The following is a 23,904-nucleotide window of genomic DNA, read 5'->3' on the forward strand; positions in this document are numbered from 1 at the left end:
ATACCATTGTGCTTCCACCAGTAATGAATGAGAGTTCTTCTTTCTCTGCATACTTACCAGCTATTGATAGTGTCAGAATTTTGGATTTTACCCACTCTAACAGGTATGTATCAGTATCTCCTTGTTGTTTTAATTTGCAATTTCCTAATGACAAATGATGTCGAGAATCTTTTCCTCTGCTTGTCATCTGTACGTTTTCTTCAATGAAGTGACTGTTCTATCTTTTCCCATTTTTAAATTTGGTTGTTTGTATTGTTATTGTTGAGTTTTAAGGGTGATTTATATATTTTGGATGATGTCTTCTACCACAAATGTGTTTTGCATAGAATCTCTTCCAGTCTGTGACTACTTTTCATTCTCTTTACAGTGTCTTCCACAGAGCAGAAGTTTTTAATTTTAATAAAGTCCAATGCATCATTTTTTTCTTTTATGGATCATGCTTTTGGTGTTGTATCTAAAAGTTAATTGCCAAATCACCTAGACATTGCCCTGTGTTTTCTTCTGGAAGTTTTATAGTTTCATGTTTTGTATTTATAGCTATGATCCATTTTGAGTTAATATTTATGAAAGTTGTAAGGTTTGTGTCCTTGGTTGTCCAATATATCCAGCACCATTTGTCAAAAAAATGATCTTTTCTGTATTGAATTGCCTTTATTACCTTGACAAAAATCAATAGACCATATTTTTGTGGGTTTGTTTCTAGGCTCTCTATTCTGTTTCACTAATGTGTATATTCTTTCACCAATACCATATTGTTTTCATTATTATAGAATTATAGTGAGTCAGCATGACTCCTCCAACTTTTCTGTTCTTCAAAATTTTGTGTGTTAATCTAAGTCTTTGGCCTTTCTTTAAAACTTTAGAATGTATTTATCAGTATTTACAAAGTAGCTTCCTAGGTTTTTTTATTGGAATTGTGTTGAATCTATGGATGAATTTGGGAAGAACTGAATTTTACCAATATTTAGTTTTCCAATCCATAAACATGGAATATCTTTCTTTTTATTTAGATGTTCTTTGATTTCTTGTGTCAGAGTTTTTTAGTTTTCTACACCTAGACTCTCTACTCTCTCTACTTTTTACTCTCTTATATTTAAATCTTTATTTTTCATTTTTTGGAGCTATTGGGAAATTTTTTAAATCTCCAAATATTTGGGAATTTCCCAGCTATTTTTCTGTTTTTTTGTTTCTAGTTTAATTCTTTAGTAGTCTGAGAACGTACTTTGTATGTTTTATATTCTTCTCAATTTATTAGCTTGTGTTTATGACCCAGAATGTAGTCTAGACTAGTGAACGTTCCATGCAAGCTTGAGCAGAATGTGTATTCTGCTGCTTTGGATGGAATATTCTAAAAGTGTCAATTAGACCTAGTTGATTGATAGTGATGTTCAGGTCAACTATATCCTTATGTCTATTGGACCTACTGGATCTATCAATGTTGTAAGAAAGGTGTTGAAGTCTCTAATTGTAACATTGAATTTGTCTATTTCCCCTTGCATTTCTTTGCTGGGGAGAAACTGTAGTTTTCGTCTTATATATTTTGACATTCTATTGTTAGGTGCATGCATTTTAAGGATTCTTATGTCTTCCAAGATAATTGAGTTTTTTTTTTATCATTATGTATCTTTATCCCTAATAATTTTCTTTCTTCTGAATTCTGCTTTGACAACTCTGACAATTTTATCTTTTAATTGGTGTATTTAATTGATATATAGTTGATATAATTGGATAAATATCATTCATATTTGTGAGTGTTTTCTCTTCATTGCACTTGTTCTTTGTTTTTTTTTCCTTCCTCTGTGTTTTCTGCCTTCTCTGTTTCTAACTAAGCAATTTATAAGACTCCATTTTGTCTTCTTTCTTAGTGTATTACTTATACTTTTTTGATAATGCTTTTTAGGTTTTGCTTTATCATTTACAGTCTACAATTATAACTAATCTAATTCCACCTAAAATAATTCCAGACCACTTCACATATAGTCCAAGTATCTTATAAGTATCCTCAATTTTTTCCTCTCCACCTTTATGACATTGCTACCATTCATTTCACTTATCGATGTGGTATAACCACTCAATACATTGTTATTATTGCTTTAAACAGCTAATTTTTTACATTAATCACAAATAAGAAAATAAATTTTTTTCATTTAATCTTTTTCCAACACTCTTCCTTATATTTGTAGATCTGAGTTTCTGACCTATATAATTTTCCTTCTCCCCAAAGACTTTCTTTTAACATTTCTTGAGGGGCAGGTTTGCTGATATAAATTCCCTCATAGTGAGGGAATAGATGGTTCTGAGAAAGCCTTTATTATCCTTTGTGTTTGAAGGATAATTTCACTGAAAATAGAATTCTAGGTTGGCAAATGTTTTTCTTTCAACAGTTTAAATATTTCACTCCACTCTTTTGCTTTCATGGATTCTGTAAGAAGTCCTCTGTAATTTTTATTCTTATTCCTATATGGGTAAGGTGTTTATCCCCCTGGCTTCTTTAAGATTTTTCTCTTTTCCTTGGTTTTCTAAAGGAAGAATATGACCTTCACAGGTACAGACTTTTTGGTATTTATTTTTCATGGTGTTTGGTTGGATCTGTGGGGTTTGTCTCTCACTAATTGTAGAAAATTGTCAGCCATTATTGCTTCAAATACTTTTTGTGCTCCTTTTTCTCTTTCTTTTTCTGGTGTTCCCATTATACATATGCTATGCATTTTGTAATTGTTCCACAGTTGTTGAAAATTCTGTCTGTTTTCCCAGTATTTTCCTTTTTGTTTCACAGTTTGGGAAGTTTCTATTGGCATATATTCAAGTTCACTGATTCTCTCTTTGGCCATGTCCAGTCTACTGATAAGCCCATTTTATTTTAATACTTTTTTCTTAGAGTTTCCATCTCTCTGCTTACATTACCCATCTGTTCTTGCATGTTGTGTGATTGTTCTGTTGGGTCCCTTGACGTGCTAGTCACATTTAATTTAAATTCCCCGTCTGATAATTCCCAAATCTCTGTCATATCTGAGTCTAGTTGTAATGCGTGCTTTGTCTCTTCAGACTGTGCTTTTCCTTTTCTGCTAGCACGATTAGTGATTTTTTCTTGAAAGCTGGACATGATATCCCAGATAAGAGGGACAAAGTTAAATAGGCCTTTAGTGTAAAGTTTTATGTTAATTTGCCTTGGAGTTGGGCTGTGTCTAATATTTGCTATAGTTGTAGGTGTCAGAGACATCAAATTTCTATAGCTTCTTCATTCTTGTCTCACTTGTTGTCTTAATCTTTTCCTAATATCTCTTTCTTATATGAAGCCCACACTTTGTAGTTCTCATAGCAAAAATATACTGCTAATATACTGGAGCCCTAATGATGTAGTGTTATAAGAGAGAGAAAGCATTCTATGATCTTATAATTAAATTTTAGTCTTTTAGCAGGCCTTTGTCCACAGTCTGTGATCTTCACAAGCGTTTCTTAGCTCCCTTATCCCCTTAGATGAGACAGGAAGGCTAGAAGTGGCCAGAGTTGGGTAATAGCCCTACTCCCAAGTGAAAAAAGGCTCTGATAAAGTTTTTCCTTTGGGAAGTAAGCATTTGTTATGAATAATTTTCTGGAAATATTTGAAAATGGTTCCTTTTCTCTGCCCCCTTCAAGAACCATGAGGATATTTCTCTTGGCTCTTCATAATGAGAACTTGGTGGGGTTCCTGGAGGTAAAACCCACAAATGTGCAGGGGCCCTCATAAGATGGCACCTCTTTCAAGGAATCTCTTACGCATATGCTAGTCTACACTCAGCCTCTAGAGTTCATAAAAACTAGCCTTAAAGTATTACTACCAGTTCATGGCTTCAGCAACTTCTGCTCCAATAAAGCATATCTTAGATGTGATCCTCTGTATTTACATCTCTCTAGATTTCAGGTGACAATTTGCTCTGTGACTTTAGTTCTCTGATGGTCCAAGAAAAGCCATAGATTTCAGTTTGTTTCACTTTATTTTTTGTCAAAAAACTGTATGTGGCAACTTCCAGGATCTTTAAATTTTGGAGATAAAACCAGAAATCTGTCATGACAGTTTTAGGACTTAAGCTGCTCATGATTGGATTTGTAGGAACATTTCAATTGATTGGCTACTGCTGCCAATAGAGTTAAAAAGAAGCGTTGTATTTGTCCATTTGGGGTTTAGTAATATTCCATGGTGATAGTTAAATTTCAGTTCTTTAAAGTTTACATGTGATTTGAATTTGTCTTCACATTTTTAAATACTTAAGGAATTTTGATACTTACATTCATTTCTACCAAACCAAGATTCCAATGATTAAAAAGAATAATCACAGATTAATTTGGCAGTTGGACAATCAATAGAGTGATTCCAATCATGCCCGATTTTCAAATTGTTACTATAACTATATGAGCCTGCCAACTAATGTATTTATTTATTTCTCTTTTAATTGTACATTTAGAAGTCCATGTGAAAATTAAAATCATTTGTTTGAAAACTTCACTGTGATTTCTATACTTTTTGTAGCTTGGGAGCTTTATTAAAATTTGACCACACGTGAGCATGCACACACACACACAAACATACAACTTATCCCCTTATATATCCACTATAGCAGTTAATAATATACCTTCCACACATTACATATTTAATAAAGGTTTGTTAAATGTTTGATCTACATAAAATAGCCACAGAAAATATATTAGTCTTTCACAACCTATAATGTATAATATTGAATACTATTTCTTGACAAATAACACAATCATGCTGTGTTCATGTCCAAATCAGATGTGGATTTACATTAGAAACTGCTTTTTATTTAATTATTTGCCTTAGCATCCACTTGAAAAATGTTTTTTTGTGGCCAGGGTGACAATAAACTACAAAAAATGTGGTCTAGATTTCTTAAGCCATGTCCTTAACATTTTCCATATGTAAAGTCTTATTTATGGAAGGAATTATTCTAAGAAAAAATCAGGGTCTAGATGTATCCTTTCCCACTGTACTGCATGTAAACAAAGATTTTTCTTTACCTCTAGTGTAATCTGTCTAGAAAACAAAAATCCTGTGTTTTGTCTTTACCAAGTTTTTGATAAATTAAAAGAAAAACTATATAATCTTATTTGACAAAGTGTCCAAAATTCTTTATATTTTTGACAAACTTGCCAAAATCAAATTCTTTTGAACTTGAACTAACTGGAATTTTTCAGAGCATTCCTGGAGCATCTCAAAAGATTTGTTCTCTCTCTTCATAAAAAAAAGGAGATATTATGTTAAATTACATGGGAAGCATTGTCAAATAAGCCTTCTATATGTTGTGTGCATTACAAGTGTTTCAGAAGTTATCTAAAATTCCTGGAAATCTGATATTTCCTAATATAATATTAACTTTGACAAATACAATTTTCTGGTAACTTTAAAGATCATAAAACTGAACTGGGTAAAAATTTCCAGAACTAACAGAAAAATTAGATTCAAGCAGAATAAGAATTGATAACATAGTATTGAATGAACTGTTGAGGATGATCACAATTTTTATGACTTTTGTTTAAAATATTGCTGGTTCTTTAGTCTTTTGTGTTGCAGATATAAGGAAACTTTTCCTCTTGAGCTAACTATGACTTACAGCAATGTGGTAAATTCTACCTTTGTAAGCAGAATTGAAGCAATTACTTTTTCTCCCTACCTGATCCCTCCAGAATTTGGGAACCTAGTGAATATTCTTTATGGCAATATAGTTATTTGCATGAGTTCAATAAGAATGTGTTCTTTTTGTAACAGGACAAGATTGGAAACATTGGTTATATTACTGAGACTTTGACTGAAATGTCATATTTGAGAGAGATGTACATAGACTCAGATATGACCAGACAGCCTTAAGGAACAAGGGTTGACTTTAGGAGGCCAATAAAGCCCCTTGAAAATATTAACCTTGTACCTTGCTTGCAGGTTCCCATCGGACTTACCAGGTGAGTAATGAAGGTCATTTCTTGGCAGGTTTAGGAACCTTGTAATATTTTGGGGACCTCAAGAAGAGAGGAATTTATCCAAATCTATAGGCAAAGTCAGATGGCTAGTCCTTGTCTTGAATTCCCGGCCTTGAGAGGCTTTTAAAAGTTCCATCTGAGAGTCCTTATGAAAGTTCCAGCAGAGTAGATTTGTATGGTCAGTCACTATTCTTCTTGCACGTATATAAATAATCAGGTGAAGTTTATTGAGGTTAGGCTTACTTTACAAACAATTAGTCTTAATTTGGCCAGCCTTCATAGAAATGAGGGTGATTTTAGAGGGAAAAGTTTACTATTGATTGTCTTTTCCTCCAATATTTGGCTAGAACTCTCCAAACTAACATTTCCAATTTTCTCCCATTCTTTTGACTTGTAATCATTATGAAACTAAAATTACTCCTTTCCTGAAGCCATGCAAGCTGAAGTTGGAAGTAAACTTCAGATAAATCACCATGACAACTCATGTATAGACAATCTTCACGCCTGTTGCTATGTGGTCACTCAGAAAGATCATCAGAGACATTCAGACTACAGACCAGGAAAAATTCTCAGATTGCCTCTGCTTGCCCTCACTCCATCTGAAGATGCTTCAAACCTGACAAATTTTCTTAACTGGATGCTCTCCAAACACAGAAACTGAATATAAAATTTGCTCCATCTGTTATGATTGCTAATATTTAATTGGTGCCTGGGAATCTGTGCTCTGAAAAATGTTTCACTCCTTGGCTATTATTCTCCTTGTAGTCATCATATTAACCTCTCTAGTGAATTATATACTTTTGAGGGCTTTAAATGCATGTCAGCAGCCACTCACCAAATGGTATCCACCAGGATCAGACAACTAGGTAAAATCAACAATAATCATGGAAATGACGAAGATGGTGACTACATGGCCCTCTGGCCTGATGACTTAACTAATGAAAACAGCAAATGCATGATCCTTCAGCCTGACTACATGAATAGTGGTAACCAAGAATAACACTGTAATAGTTGGTCATACTCTCACCCTGCTGAGGGAATGACCAAAAGAGAAGAATTGTTAAAATCAAAAGCAAGTGGAGACCAGCTTTGAAGTTTTCCTGAGCAGACAAAACAAGTTTACTCATTATTTTAGCTTAATTACCAGTCACTGTAAAAACACTACCTTCTCACTATATAAACCACTTTGTAATAATATACCCCTGAGCCTCATTCCATGTTTTGGTTTGAATACTCCTGTTTTTCAAAGTGTCCTTTTGATATGTGCACAATAAATTTTTACTAATTACCACTTTGATGATTCATTGGTTTTATCTTGGCTATTTCTGAACCTTTGATACTAGTCACAGAAACAGTGAAAATACAGACATCTGAATGACTCTGTCAAACATCTTGACCTAATTGACACTGATACAACACTGTTTCCAACCTCTGTAAAATACACATTCCTTTCAAGTGTGCATGGAACATTCATTAAGGTATGCCATATGCAGGACCATAAACTAAGACTCAATAAGTTTCAAAATATTGAAATAGTTGTTATCTCACCATAACGAAATCAAATTAGAATTTAATAATAAGATATCTAGAAAATCCTTTAACATTTGTAAGTTGAGTAATGCATTTCCAAAAAATCCATGTCTCAATAAAGAAATCTCAAGAGAAATTTAAAAACAATTTCAAGCTGAGTGATAATGAATAATAAAACATATCTAAAAAGCTGTAAGATGCAGCTAAAGCAATGCCATTATTAGGAAATATGAGAAATATGCTATTATTAGAAAACACTAGAAAATGCTATTATTAGAAAAGAAGAAAGACAAAAGCAAGAAAATAGAGGAAATTAAATCTACAGCTGGCAGAAGGAAAGAAATAATAAAGAATAGAAATCATGAAAACAGAAAATTAACAAAGTCAAAATGTCTTCTTTGAAAAGATTAATAAAAGTGATAAATCCCCAGTAAGAATAATCAAGAGATAAAAGAGAAAACATACATCACCAATTTCAGGTATGAAAAAAGTGATATCACTTCAGATCCTATAGACATCAAAAGGATAAAAAGGGATATTATGAATAATTTCATAAAATGAATTTCCTTAAAAACATACAGTTTATCAAAAGTAATTTAAGATTACATAGAAAATCTCAATTGCCATGAATCTATCAAATAAATTGAAATTATCAAAATCTTCTGACCAAAGACAATTTCAGACCCAGATTATTGTGATATTGTATTCCAGAAGCATTTCAGAAAGAAATAATACCAAGGAAACTTGTTTGGCACATGAGAGACAGAATGACCACATTTCAATTTGCCTTAGGAGGCAAACTTAACTCTGATATCAAAACCTATCAAAGACATTAGAAGAAAATAAATTTATCAAATATCACTCATGAATGTAGTCTCAAATATCATGAGCAAAATATCAACAATCAAATCTGCCAATATATAAATACAGCATGTCCCAAGAAGGGTTTATCACAAGAATTGAAAGTTGGCTTACATTTGAAATTAATACATGTAATCCACCATATGGATACAATAAAGGAGGGGAAATAACCATGATTAGGTCAATATTTGCAAAAAAAGCATTTCACAAAATTTATAATACAAAATATCCATGATTTAAAAAAAACCTCTCATGGAAATTGAAATGGAAATAATTTTACTTAATCTGATAAAGGTCATCTATGAAAGATAAAGCTATCATACTTAACTGTGAAAGACTGAATGCTTTCAAGAATAAAGCAAAATGTCCACTCTAATGATTCCATTCATCACTGTGCTGGAGATTTTTGGGTCTACAATAAAGCAAGAAAAAGAATTAAAAATCATACAAATTGTAAAAAGAAAGAAAATTAATGTCAAGGAATCATTTAAGAATATATCTTATCCTAAGGTAACAGAGACAGGAAAAACAGAGAAAATGAATGATTGAAGTACGTGATGCCTGCCAATCAGTTTGCCCTCTGGCCCAGGCTTTGAGGACTGGTACATCTGAGTTTTGGGTACAAGGACTGTTTACAACAAAGACAGAAAAAAGACAAGACTAAGAGTGCAGAAGGTGCAGCAGCCTTGATGTTAGCAGCTTCAGCCAAGGGAAAGACAGTTATCTTAGCTCAAATAGCAGAACCCCCATTTGGAGACACTAAAATGGACAGCCTGGGCCTCAGCAGGGCAGCGTCTGTGTGGTTGCAATATTTGCCATTGGCAGAGAAATCACATACATGTGGGAGAAAAGTTGTCACATGGTAGATAGTAGTATAAATTCATAGAATGAGTATAAATGTCTTCCTGGGAAGTCCTAGAATTAATTGTAAGGAATTAGAGAGGGGCTGGAATTCATACAAGAAGAGTGTGTATAGAGGCAGAAATAACTAGTTTGTGAATATTCAGAAGCCATTTTAATAACAGGCTACTATAGCCTAGAAAATAAAATTAAAAAGAGATTAAATAAAGAAAAAAATGATCATGTTTGAAATGCCTTTTCACATGCTAATTTGTTTCTTCCCTGATTAATTGATTGTTTCATATTATTGTTGATGTCTCTTTAAGATAAAAAGAGACCTTGACATATTGTTAGGACGGAGGAGGAAATCAGTTGTTAGCAAGAAATTTAAGGCAAAGGGGGAGGATAATTGAAGACACAGACCTAGTAGTGATGGTAATTCAAAGAACCGTGAGCTCAAGAAAAAGGTTAACTCTAAAAAATAAAAACAACAACCAGCTAGTCCTCAGAGATGAAAATGAAAAAGAGGCATTGAGGGTGGAAATGAAGAGGGGAGAAATTGATCAAGCTAGTATTCCTTGTAGGAAGCAAGTTTGTCAACAAAGAGTGGGTAGTTGTGTTGAATGTTGCAGAGAGTACATAGAAAAATTTTTAGAATGGTGGTTGTGGTATTTGTAGTAAGATATAATAAAGTAATTTAGTTAAGCACTGTGAGGCCACCAGTGAAATTAGTAGATAGATAGATGATAGATTGAATCACTACAGTTTGTTATTGATATTATCATTATTACTGCTATTTCTACAAAGTTTGGCAGACCAAAAGAGGAAGCAGATTGGGCTCAGAAATGTCAAGAAACTGTAAAAGCTAAATGAAAATAAAGTATTTTAAGTGGTGCTGAGAATTTTGCTGAAATAGCTGACTAAAAGCATGCCTCCAAAGGAAGCCCATATTGGTGATTAATCTATAGCTTAAAATAAAAGCTACTTCCAAAACTGCATTTCTACTTAACCCATTACTATTACTAATTTTCACTTTAACCTATGGGCTCCCATTGATGTTTCATATGTAAAGTCTGATTTTCAACTTAATTTATAGATTCTCATTGGTGTTTTAGTGTTCAGCATATACAGGGATTGTTGCTGTAAATAAAAAGAAATAGCGCATAATACTGCCTCTGAGCGTTTATTGTGCTGTTTAGTATATTAAAACCTTAACAGAGATTTTCTTACCTATTTAGGTCTAATATACATACAGATATACCAGACATATATAGAGAGAGACATACCTATATAATATTTACATATCTATATAGATAGAAACACAAGAAACTAAATCAGCTATAACATATATGTATACAAATGTGTTTTAAAAGAGAAAAATTAATTTCTATGAGAATTCAAAAGAATCTGTGTCAGTAAACTGTCCAGCAATACAGCAATACGATAAGCTGCCTAAGGGAGAATGTTCATGCTTTCAGGTTTCACATTACGTTTGGAACAATGTCAGTTTGAAGTTTTTGCTCAGGTTTCTTAGTGAAACAAACTTTGTAGCCCTTAACACTATTAAGAATGACCTACATGTGGAGAAATATAATGATTTATTTATATCTTTAAAGATGAAGTATCCTACCCATGTCTTTACACTGTGCCACTGCTTTGAGTGAATACTTAACATTGTTTGTGAGGTTTTGTTTGTCTGCTTTGTTTTCCAGGAGTTGACAGTTATCATTGGACTCATCCATGTGGATCCACTTACCCAGCACAATTGCTGCACATCGTGATATGCACATTGCTACGTGAAAAGGGTATGTTCAAGTACAAAGTCAGCATAACTGACCTATGTGTGGATTGATTCCCCTACCTTGTCTTAATTAGCACCTTGTGAAAAGCAGCATGAGAACTAAACATCTGAAGGCAAAAAAGAAATTAAAAAATTCTAACCAAGTATGTATGTAGAATATACTTTTAGATTATGCATTGATATTTATTTTGATATTTCCTTTATATAAAGTATGCACCTAGGTGAGTATGTGTGTATATGTGTGTACTTACAGATGAATTGTAATAGAATTGGACTGCAAATGATTAACTTACGGGAGAAATTCTCAGCTCACACAAGATTCTATATAATTATCTTTAAAATCCTATTTCATGAAAAACACTGAATTTGGTGAAATATTCCATGAGACATTGATCTATATCATATAATTTGGAAGACATTTATTCAAGCCCAAATGAGTAACAAAATGATATAGGATTTTGTAAAATACTGTACCACTTGAGAGTTGGAGGCAACAAATTACTAGTCTCTGAGATAAAGGGAAAATACTGCCAACTATACAGGATTTTTTAAATGAATTCTCTGTGACTTGACTTCAAGCATCATTGAGGGCAAAGGCAGTATCATACTTTAAATATTTCAATGTTAAATATTTAACAATGGACTAAGTCAAAAACTGTTTTAACACCATATATAATTTTTGTGAATATCCCTTCTTCAAACTCTTAAAATCGCAACTCAAAGAGGTTATATTTCTTGTCAAAATTATTAGGCCATGACAATTTATAAATGACTACTTTTTGAATATGAAATTGTGTTAATAGCTTTCTCGCAAATTCTCAGGTCTCAAATTTCAAATATGAAAAATTTATTTTATCCTGCATATTTGAGATCATGGTTTCCTTCCTTGTAAAAACACTTAATTTACAGCAAACATAAAACAAGGACATTAATTAGTCTGAAGTTAAAATTTAGAAACTAGTGAATGATAAGTGAATAGAATTTAAATAATGGACTTTAAGTTGGATTTAGCTTCTGAATTAACTCCTAATTTTAGGTTATGTTTAGGTTAATTTCATAGAGGTGTCCAACTGACCATCTGAAAATTCAATAGTAATGACAAATTCACCATTATCTTAAAAAAAAATAAAAGAAAAAGTAATTAGCTACAACAGAATGCTTTCTTTTTTCATTTCTGTAAACACTTTTATTCATTTCTCTCTTTTCCAGACTATGTATGAAACTGAAAAGCATCAAAATTGTGCATTATTTTAAGTCTAATATTCCAGATGAAAGATAATAGAAAGGAGGAAACTTCAACAGGAGCAAATATGAAAGTGAAAAGAGGACAGAACGAGCATCTGCAAATGTTGTTTTTAATTTTTGTAAAATAATGAAATATTTTTTAATCTGTTTCTCTCTCCTCTAATGAAGACATAGAAAATACTGCATTCCCGTGGTTTTTCATTTGAAGAATGTGAAAAAGTGTATTAAAAAGTTTCAGGGGCAAGCCCCGTGGCACAACAGTTAAGTGCGCACGTTCAGCTTCAGAGGCCCGGGATTCACCGGTTCGGATTCCAGGTGCGGACATGGCACCGCTTGACAGGCCATGCTGTGGTAGGCGTCCCACATAAAAAGTGGAGGAAGATGGGCATGGATGTTAGCTCAGGGCCAGTCTTCTTCAGCAAAAAGAGGAGGATTGGCAGCAGTTAGCTCAGGGCTAATCTTCCTCAAAAAAATAAAAGTTTCATAATAGGGTTCAAGATGGTGATATAAGAATATCCTGAACATACCTCCTCCCACAGATGCACCAAAACTACAGCTACATATGGAAGAATTTCCTCTGTAAAAACCTAAAAACTGGCTGAGCGACTCCTACACATCAGACAAGTGAGAAAGAGAACACATTGAGGTGGAGACCTTGGAGGAAGGGTGCTATCTTTGTGCTCTCCCTCAGCTGTGATACAGGGTATCTCTTGGAGAAGATTTCTTACAGACAACTGGTGCCCTAGTTTTTATGTCTAGTGCCCCAGTTTTTGGAGCTGCCACCCAGGGGCTTCCTGTTGATCACCTGGCTCTGGTGGCCAGGGGGGTTAGCATTTCTGGGTCCTGTGGGACTGTAACAATTGGGGAGAGGGATTTTGGCAGGCAATCTCCCCCAGGGCATTGCGCAGACTGCAGACTGAAACATGGCCCTAGTCTTTCCATGTAAGAGGCCTTTTGGCTTGCCTGGAGCTTTGGCCTGAGGGGCAGGCTTCAGGTTTGGCACACATATAGTGTAGGGGGTCTATGGATATTCTCTCAGCAAACATAATCCAGTGGATGCCATCTTTGTATTAACCCTCTGTCTTGTTATGAGTGTCTTATACACTCTATACACTTAAGAGTGTATAAGAAAGGAACTTACATGTTCATCTGGAGCCCTTATTTTTGTGACTGACACCAAGGAGACACCTCTAGATTGCCTAGCTCTGGTGGCCAGCAGGGCTTACACCTCCAGTCCCACAGTACTGAATATATTTACATTCTTTAAAAGCTGCTGTCTGAGGATCTGGCTTCCAATCAGTCTGAATCTAGATGCTAACTGAGATCCTCTCCTTTGGGACACTGACAAGTCTTCTCACACCATCAACTACTGGGAGCTATAAAAAATTGGCTGCTTGGATAGACAATCACAAAGGCTTGAGAGACAACCAAGATCTAGGGTAGTGGTGAACAATAAGGTTTATCTCCTACATAAGGCCATTCCTTCCAGACTGGGAGAGGTGGCTGTTTCGTCTAATGCATAGAAACTAACGTAGAGAATCAAGCAAAATGAGGAAATAGAGGAATATATTCCAAATGTAAGAAAAAGATAACACCTCAGAAAAAAACCTTAATGAAATGGATAAAAGTAACTTACCAAGAAAAAGCTCAAAGTAATGATCACAAAGAAGCTCACTGAACTCCAGAGAAGAATGGATGAATACAGTGAGAACTTCAACAAAGAGATATAAAATATAAGAAAGTACCAAACAGAAGTCACAGAACTGAAAAGTACAATAACTGAAGTGAAAAATACAGTAGAGAAGTTTAAAGCAGACTAGATGAAGCAGAAGAAACGATCAGTGGACTCAAAGACAGGGCAGTGGAACTCACCCAATCAGAGCAGCAAAAAAAAACAAAAAACAAAAAAAAGAATAAAAAAGGGAAAATAGCTTAAGGGATTTATGGAACAATATCAAGTGAACTATCATTTTCATTATAGGAGTCCCAGAAGGAGAAGACAGAGAAAAAGGGGCATAACACTTATTTAAAGAAATAATGACTGAAAACATCATTAACCTGGGGAAGGAAACAAACATCTAGATTTAGGAAGCCCAGAGAATTCCAAATTGCATTTACCCAAAAAGACTCACACCAGGGCACATTTCAATTAAATGTCAAAAGTTAAAGACAAGGAGAGAATCTTAAAACTAGCAAGAAAAAAAAAACAACTTGTTACATACAAGGGAACCTCCATAAGACTATCAGCAGATTTTTCAGCCCAGAAGGATGTGACATGACATATTCAGTGTTGAAAGAAAAAAATTTCCAATCAAGAATACTCTACCTGGAAAATTCATCATTCAGAATGGAAGGAGAGATAAAGAGTTTTTCAGACAAACACAAGCTAAAGGAGTTCATCACCACTAAACTAGTCTTACAAGAAATGTTAAGGGAACTTTTTTAAGCTGAAAAGAAAAGGCACTAATTAGTAATAATAAAATATGTAAAAGCATAAATCTCACTGATAAAGGTAAATATATAGTAAAGGTAGTAAATTAGTCACTTATAAAGCTAATATGAAGGTTTAAAGACAAAAGTAGTAGTAGTAAAAATAACCATAACTACAATAATTAGTTGAGATACACAAGATAAAAAGAAGATTATGTGATATCAAAAACATAAAATTGGGGAATAGTAAAAATGTAAAGTTTCAGAATTCATTCAAACTTAAGTTATCTTTTTATAATAGACTTTTATAAATAGAATGTGTTATATGTAATCATCACAGCAATGACAAAGCAAAAACTATAGCAGAGATGCAAAAAATAAAGAGAAAGGAGACTAAGCATACCACTAAAGAAAGTAACAAAATCATGAAGGAAGAGAATAAGAGAAAGAAAGGAACAGAGTGGAACTACCATATAGCCAAAAATAATTAATACATTGGCAATAAGTATATACCTATCAATAATTATATGTAAATGGACTAAATTTTCCAATCAAAAGACATAGAGTGGCTAAATGGATAAAAACAAGCCCTATCTATATACTGCCTACATCAGACTCACTTCAGATAAAGAGAAGAGTGAAAATAAATGAAATAGAGACTAGAAAGTCAGTAGAAACGATCAATAAAAGTAAAAGCTGGTTCTTTGAAAAGATAAACAAAATTGAGTCAAAATTGATTCTTGTTAGATGAATAAAGAAAGAAATATCAGAAATGAATAATATCAGAAATGAAATAGGAGACATTACAAATGATATCACAGAAATGCAAAGGATCATAAGAGACTAGTATAAGCAATTATATGGCAACAAATTTGACAACGTAGAAGAAGTGGAAAAATTTCTAGAAACATACAACCTCTTAAGATTGAATCATGAAGAAATTTCAACAGTCTGATTACTACTAAGGAGATTGAATCAGTAATCAAAAACCTGCAAAAAAACCAGAAGTCCAGGACCAGTCAGCTTCACTGGTGAATTCTACTAAACATTCAAAGGATAATTAATGCCAATTCTTCTTAAACTCTTTCAAAAAATAGAAGAGGAGAAACACTTCTAAGCTCATTTACAAGCCTAGCATTACCTTGATACTAAAACCAGATAAGGAACCAAAGTAAAGAAAATTACAGGCCAATATCTCTGGAGAATATACATGCAAAAATCCTCAACAAAATATTAGCAACTGAATTCAACAAGACATTAAAAAATATCATACACCATGATCAAGTAGGATTTATTCCAGGGATTCACGGATGGTTCAACATCTGTAAATCAATCAATGTGATACACCACATTAGCAAAATGAAGAATAAAAGATCATATATGATCCTCTCAATAGCTGCAGAAAATCATTTAACAAAATTCAATGTCTATTTATGATAAAAATTTTCAACAAAGTGGGTATAGAGGGAACGTACCTCAACATAATAAAGGCCATATATGACAAGCCCACAGCTAACATCATACTCAACAGAGAAAAACTGAAAACTTTTTCTCTAAGATCAGGAGCAAGACAAGAATGCCTGCTCTTGCCACTTTTATTTAACATAGTATTGGATGTCTTAGTCAGAGAAATTATGCCAGAAAAAGAAAGAAAAGCATCCAAATTGAAAAGGAAGAAGTAAAATGGTCACTATTTGCAGCTGACATAGTATTATATATGGAAAATCCTAAAGACTCTACCAAAAAAAGAAAGAACTAATAAATTCAGCAATGTTTCAAGATACAAAATCAATATACATAAATCTCTTGTGTTTGTGTACACTAATAATGACCTATCAGAAAAAGAAACTAAGAAAACAATCCCATTTACAATTGCATCAAAAAGAATAAGATACCTAGGAATAAGTTTAATCAAAGAGGTGAAAGACCTGTACACTGAAAACTGAGATATTGATGAAAGAAATTGAAAAAAACAAATAAATGGAAAAATATTCCATGCTTATGAATTGGAAAAATTAATATTGTCAAAATGTCCATACTGCCCAAAACAATCTACAGATTCAACACAATCCTTTTCAAAATTCCAGTGGCATTTTTCACAGAAATGGAACAAACAATCCTAAAATTTGTATGAAACCACAAAAGACACCAAATAGTCAAAACAATCTTGAGAAAGAAGAACAAAGCTGGAGGCATCTTACTTCCCGATTTCAAACTATACTACAAAGCTATAGTAGTCATAACAGTATAATATTGGCATAAAAGCAGACACACAGATTAATGGAACAGAATAGAGAGCCCAGAAATAAGTACACATAATGTATTGTCAATTAATTTACAACAAAGGGACCAAGAATACACAATACGGAAAGGGTAGTATCTTCAATCGATGGTGCTGGGAAAACTGGAGAGTCACATCAAAAGAATGAAACTGGACCACTCTCTTACAGCTTACACAAAAATAAATTCAAAGTGGATTAAAGACTTAAGTGTAAGACATGAAACCATAAAAGCCCGAGAAGAAAAGAGATGGTAAGCTTCTTGACAACAATCTTGGCAAAGATTTTTGGGATCTGGCTCCAAAAGCACAGGTAACAAAAGGAACAATAACAAGTGAGACTACATCAAACTAAAAAGCTTCTGCACAGCAAAAGAACCATCAATAAAATGAAAAGGCAACTTACTGAACAGGAGAAAATATTTGCAAATCATATACCGTCCTGAGTCGCTTAACAGTGGGGGTACATTCTGGGAAATGGATCGTTAGGCAATTTCATCATTGTGTGAACATCATAGAGTGTACTTACATAAACCTAGATGGTATAGCCTACCACACACCTAGGCAATATTTTACTAATCTTATGGGAGCACAGTTGCATATACAGTCCATCATTGATCAAAATGTCATTATGCAGCACACACCTGTATCTGATGAGGGATTAATATCCAAAGTATATAAAGAACTCATACAAGTCAATAGCAAAAAAGCAAGCAATGCAATTAAATAAATGGACAGAGATCTTAATAGACATTTTTTCAAAGACATACAACAGGTACATGTAAAGGTGCTCAACATCAGCAATCATCAGGGAAGCGCAAATTAAAACCACAATGAACTATCGCCTCACACCTGTTAGAATGGCTATTATCAAAATGACAAGAAGTAACAAATGTTAGTGAGGGTGTTAAGAAAGGACAATCCTTACACACTGTTGGTGGGAATATAAATTGTGCAGCTGCTGTGGCAAACACTATGGAAGTGCCTCAAAAAATTAAAAATAGATCTACCATATGATCCATCTATTCCACTTCTGGGTATTTATCTGAAGAAAACAAAAATACTAACTTGAAAAGATATATACACCCCCATGTTCATTGCAGCATTGTTTATAGTAGCCAAGCTATGGAAACAACCTAAGAGTCCATTGATGGATGAATGGATAAAGAAAATATGGTATATATACAATGTAATGTTATTCAGCCATGAAAAATAATAAAATCTTGCCATTTGCAACAACATGGATGAAACTTGAGGGCCTTATGCTAAGTGAAATAAGCCAGACAAAGACAAATACTGAATGATCTCACTTATATGTGGAATATATTAAAAAAAAATACGAAAAACAAGCTCATAGAGATAGACAACAGATTGGTGGTTACCAGAGGTGGGTATCAGTGCAGGCAGGGGGACATGGGTAAGGCGGGACAAAAGGTACAAAGTTCTAGGTATAAAATAAATGTCATGGTGGTGTAATGTACAGCATAATGACTACAGTTAATACTACCGTATTGTATAATTGAAAGTTGCTGAGAGTCTAGATCTTGAAAGTTCTTAACACAAGAAAAAAAATTTTGTAACTATGTATGGCGACAGATTTTAACTAGACTTACTGTGATGATCATTTTGCATTATCAAATCAATATGTTGTATACTTGAAACTAATATAGTCTTATATGCCAATTATAACTCAATGGAAAATAAATGAATAAAAGTTGCCACATTTGGGAAAATAGAAACTTGGAAATATTTGAGTATGGCAATACAAAATGTGTGTGCTGAGCGTGAGAGAGTTAAGGCTGGAGAATGAGACAAAGATACACTTGAGTATACCCTTGATTTCTCCATGGCCCAAGTTAGTTAATACTAAACAATTACTAAAAACATCACAGCTACTCTTGCAGGAATGTGTATGCAATTATTATAATAAATAGTGGTTTATATAACTCTATCTTTTGATGTCACTCTGTATATATCTTTTAGTACTCTGTGGAAAAGCACCATATAACATTTTTATCTTCTGTTATATATTAATATGGAAAAGTATTATAGCTAAGTGTACAACAATAGAACACTACGTAAAAGTGCATTTTAAGGATCATTAACCATTTCGCTTTAAAGTGGATCCTGGGAGTTAAATATCCTATGTTTGAAAATGATGTCACATTATCAAATATGCTCTTCACCTTTTTTTAGTCCTATTTTAATCTCATTCTGCCAAATTCCATTTTTAAAAATGCTATATATTTAACGTTATAATTACCCCCACTGTGAAAAAGATAGGTTTCCTTCCAGAGAGTTCTCCTGTACAAATCTTGTCTTCAAAGGAAATACTTCATTGCTGGATTTCATTCATTTATACTATTGGAAGTTATCCAAATGTTAAGGATCAATTTAATAAATTGGTTTTCACACACAAAAAAGTTTAATAATATAATTATTTGGTATGCTTTTTGAAGATTAAGGGAAAATCACTTTATTTCACCTACATGTATGTATCTCTGTGTATGTACACGTGTATATATATTTATAGAGACAGACAGAGAGAGAGAGATTGTTTTGTTTGATTTTTATGTTATTTAACAGATATCTTTTTAAATTGACCAAATATTTTCTTGGAACATTATCAAGTATTATGTAAATATATTTGGATATCTAAGTCATAATTATATTTTAATTGTCTTGAAACTTAAAAAATTAACTCAAGGATACATGCTCACTTTTAAACAATTCAGACTTTTATAGAATAAGGAATGAAAATTCTCCCTTTTATCCTTAATCCCATGCTTCATCCCAGGAGTAACAATTATTAACAGGTGATTATATATCTTTTCAGTTATTGTCCCATGCAATTACATTTGTATAGTACTTGTTTTGTGTGTTTGCATCCCTTTCAAAGATTCAGTATTGATCCTAAGTTAACGCAGGGTGTGCAGTTACAATTTGCAACACAGAAGCAAAATTTGTATTTCACAAATCACATTAGCAATGGTATATATATTTATTTTATTTCTTATCTCTTATGAGTATCATTGTTTTCAAATGTGAGAGTAAATACTGTCTTATTACATATTTGTGATGTAAATATGGTGCTTAAATGTCAATGTTTGTTTATGATTGAAGGGAATGCTATGGATTAGTGCACATTAATATTTTTGTCTATACATTTTCTGACAGCAACCTACAGATATGTACTCTATATCTACATAATTACATATTGCTCCTATTACTCAAACCATGTTCCAGAGCCTCTCTTTTTAATGGCCCATTAAGATATGTTCTTTATCTATACAAATTAATTAAATAGAGTATTCAAATAACACCTTTGGATTCTCTATTATTTAAAAGGACTATTTCAAACATATATACTGTACACCCCAGAAACTATTTTCTTGAAAACTAGCAGAGTAGTTTACATTTTTTAGAATACTTCCTTGATGTTTTTAAGCTCACTTTTAGGGTCTAAGGATGTGGACATTGATCACCTTGTTATTTGTAGTTGCCTATGTCTGATTTATCCAAGTTGACAAAGGTGACCTATTGTTCTTTCCCACCTTTAGCTTAGTGCTTGAAAAGACAGTATGTTGCTGTTGTTTTTGTTAAGCAATAATGATTGTTCTCTGTGGAAAAAAACACTGTCCTTTGTAGACCAGTGATCCTCAAACTTAAGTACGCCTAATAGTTGCTTGTTAAACTTGTTAAACACACAAAATCATGAGTGCCACCAGCAGAGATGCCAGCTCTTTTCACAATGGTTCTTTGAACACTATTCTCTATTATTATTCCCAAGTTGGGAAGTTATAAGAGCACTGTGGTAAACATACTCCTGGAGCAGGATAACTAAATTGTTGCCTGAATTTCCTGCTTATGAACAAACAATTGTGTCGTCATCAGTATGCAACTACTCACCTCAACTTTTCCTAATCCAAAGAGCCTACAGAACCAATACAGAAGTTTTAGCCAAATTACCCAATTTAATGATTCCTTGTTCCCCAGATTATCTTAGTAATGTTAAAAATGCCAGAGCGCTTTGTAGGGATGGGAGCTCAATATTCTTCTCCTAAAATCACATATATACACCCTCAAAAGCCAATATTATATCTAAAGTGATCTACCCTGAACTAATAATGCCTACCTGTCCAATGAAATGCCATTTTGGCCAAGAGTTGGTAGCATTGTCTAGTTCCCCCTCCCACCCACCACTAGTCTCTGAACCATAGCATGCAGAATTCACCCTACTTCTGATTCTTGTATAAAGCATAAAGTGAAAAGGCTTGAGCAGAGAAGAAAACTCCAGAATTTCTTTTGAGAAGTTAGGATTTGGGTCTTAAAATCAAGGTTCATTTTATCTCCTTCTTGAATTCATTTAACTAACTCGTTTTTGAGAGTGGAAACTGATGGGCCGAAATGGATACTAGGTGATGTTCTTGGCTACTATTCTTAAGGCAGTCATCAGTTTAACAAGGTAACATATCCCTCAGTTTCTGAATAATAGCCAGTAGGCTTTTGAATATCAGTTTTGGGGGACAACTGAGTGATCTGGTTTTGACCTAAATGCCCTCATGGGTTTGTCAAATAGTATTATAATTTTTTTTCAAAGATTGGCACCTGAGCTAACATCTGTTGCCAATCTTCTTTTCTTCTTCTTCTCCTTCTCCTTCTTCTTTTCTCTAAAGCCCCCCGGTACATAGTTGTATATTCTAGTTGAAGGTCCTTCTGGTTGTGCTATGTGGGACACCACCTCAGCATGGTTTGATGAGTGGTGCCATGTCCACATCCAGGATCCGAAGCAGCAAAACTCTGGGCCGCCAAAGCATAGTGTGCAAACTTAACCACTCGGCCACGGGGCTGGCCCCATGTATTATAAATCTTTGGTACCACTTATCAAGAATAGGCAATGAAATTTATTTATTTCCTTAATAATGTTGATTGAATACAGTGGTCAATTTGTCCTAGGTGTGGGCAGTATCATGTAAAATTCTTTCAAGATTTCATTTGAGGCCACAAGCAGCCACTCTAAGTGTAGAAGGGATTCTTTCTGTGTAATAAATGCCTTTTTCTAACTTTGGAACCAAAAGCTGGTGTTGTATAATATTCCATAACATTCTTTTTGAACTTCCAACAATATGGTCTCTTTTAGTATTGTGAGGATTGAGATCATGGTGAGGACAGCCGGTTTGACATAATGGTCAACTGGGGCATTCTTTTGCTTTGATGTCTCTTTTTGACTGGACTTCTATCTTGAAAATAGCAAACTCTTTAAAAACCATTAGAGCTTTTAAAATGCTTCTAATCTGCTGACCATTTTAAATTAAGAGTTCCTACTTAGGTAAGTACCTTTATTTTCTCTAAAGCTTTCAGAAATAATAGACTCTCCTCAAAGCTTTCTTTTTCTTTCAATTCAACTATCATTGTAGGTATAAACCTTCTTTTTCATTTAGCCAGGAAGCTATTGGGACCATAACAAATTCTGTCGCCTGGGCAGATTTTTGCTTCTGGGAAGGAGTCATATTCTAGTGGTGAATTGAGATCTGTTACAATGTATCCTGCTCGATATGTTTTGGTTTCACTCTTAAGATATGACCTACAAAAAAACAAGATTAAATCTAGATTTCTAGGCATGTTTTAATAAACTTCTTAGGTGTATTTAAATAAATCTATTAGATATTTAAAAAACAGTAGTTAGGGAGTCATGAGCTTCCCGTCTTCTATGGAAGAAGAGAAGTAAGATTTAAAGTATCACAGTGATGAACGGAAATGCAGGAGGGAGAGAGTAATAAGACTTCATAGAAAGTAAGCCTTCTTACTAGGAAATATTGCATATTTTCAGTGAGTGGCAAAGACTGGCAACATAAGTGACTATTAAGTTTAAGATAGACTACAAAAGAAATCATGTTAGTAGAAGCCCCCAAGTTGGCAGCTGCTGCTATCAGCTTTAGATGAGTAGGACTTTGGTACTGGGTCAATTGAAAAACAGCTATGTGGTATTGATCTGTAATGATTCCATAAAGCTGAGTCAGAACACCAAGGGCTTATTCAGATCTCTTATGTGTGAATAGACAGAGAGATTTATGATGGGGTAGGCCTATGGTGAGAAGTTGTTGAAGAGCTAATTTTTTGTTTTTGTTTTTGCTAAGGAAGATTCACCCTGACTAACATCTGTTGCAAATCTTCCTCTTTGTTTTACTTGGGGAAGATTAGCCCTGAGCTGACATCTGCACCAATCTTCCTCTACTTTGTATGTGGGTCGCTGCCAACACATGGCTAATAACTGGTGCAGGTCAGTGCCCAGGATCCAAACCTGTGAACTCAGGCTGCCAAAGTGGAGTGTGCTGAACCCAACCACTACACCATGGAGCTGGCTGCCGAAGAGCTAATTTCTAAAGCACAAAATGCCTATTCATGCTTAAATTACCAGAGAAAAGATTTGGTTATGAAAGAACTGGTTAAGTCATACAGTATTGAGACAATTTCTGAAAATTAGTGTGGTAGCCAGTAGCCCCCACCTGTGCATGCCCTACAGTCCCCTCCCCTTGTATGTAGGTAGGATCTGTGAACATGATAAATGTCACTTCTGTGATTAGATATTGTTTCATGGCAAAGGTGAAAATACTTTGCAGATGTAATTGAAGTCCCTAATTAGTTGACTTTGAGTGATTCAAAAGGGACATCATTCTGGGTGGGACTGACTTAATCAGGTGAAAGCTGTAAAAGCAAGAGACTTTCCTACTGGCCTCAAAGAGAAACTAACAGCCATGTTGAAAGCTGCCAGTGGAAAGCAGCATCCCTCAGTAGCTGAGGACCTCAATGCTACAGCCACAAGGTACCAAATTCTGTCAATAAGCTAACAAGTTTGGAAGAGGACCTCAAGTTCCAGAAGAGAACAGCAATGTGGCTGATACTTTGATGTTAGCTTTCAAGACCCTGAGCAGAAGCCCATGTAAGCTGTGCC

General features: G+C 34.0%; 1 protein-coding gene across 7 annotated transcripts in view; it reads right to left on the reverse strand.

Moving 5' to 3' along the window:
• Positions 1 to 23,904, reverse strand: part of ADAM29 (ADAM metallopeptidase domain 29) — a 71,949-nt gene that overhangs the window by 46,966 nt on the left and 1,079 nt on the right. For 5 of the 7 annotated variants that reach the window (XM_023636273.2, XM_023636275.2, XM_070261348.1 and 2 more), the window contains exons 2-3: positions 8,687 to 8,770; positions 7,963 to 8,005 (exon numbers count right to left, since the gene is read on the reverse strand). The gene's annotated coding sequence lies outside the window, so the exon portion shown is untranslated. The remainder of the gene's footprint in view (positions 1 to 7,962; positions 8,006 to 8,686; positions 8,771 to 23,904) is intronic. The other 2 variants (XM_001496149.5, XM_070261347.1) reach the window with 1 other exon arrangement.

The sequence above is a fragment of the Equus caballus genome, chromosome 2, assembly GCF_041296265.1.
Source record: "Equus caballus isolate H_3958 breed thoroughbred chromosome 2, TB-T2T, whole genome shotgun sequence".
Taxonomy (NCBI): domain Eukaryota; kingdom Metazoa; phylum Chordata; class Mammalia; order Perissodactyla; family Equidae; genus Equus; species Equus caballus.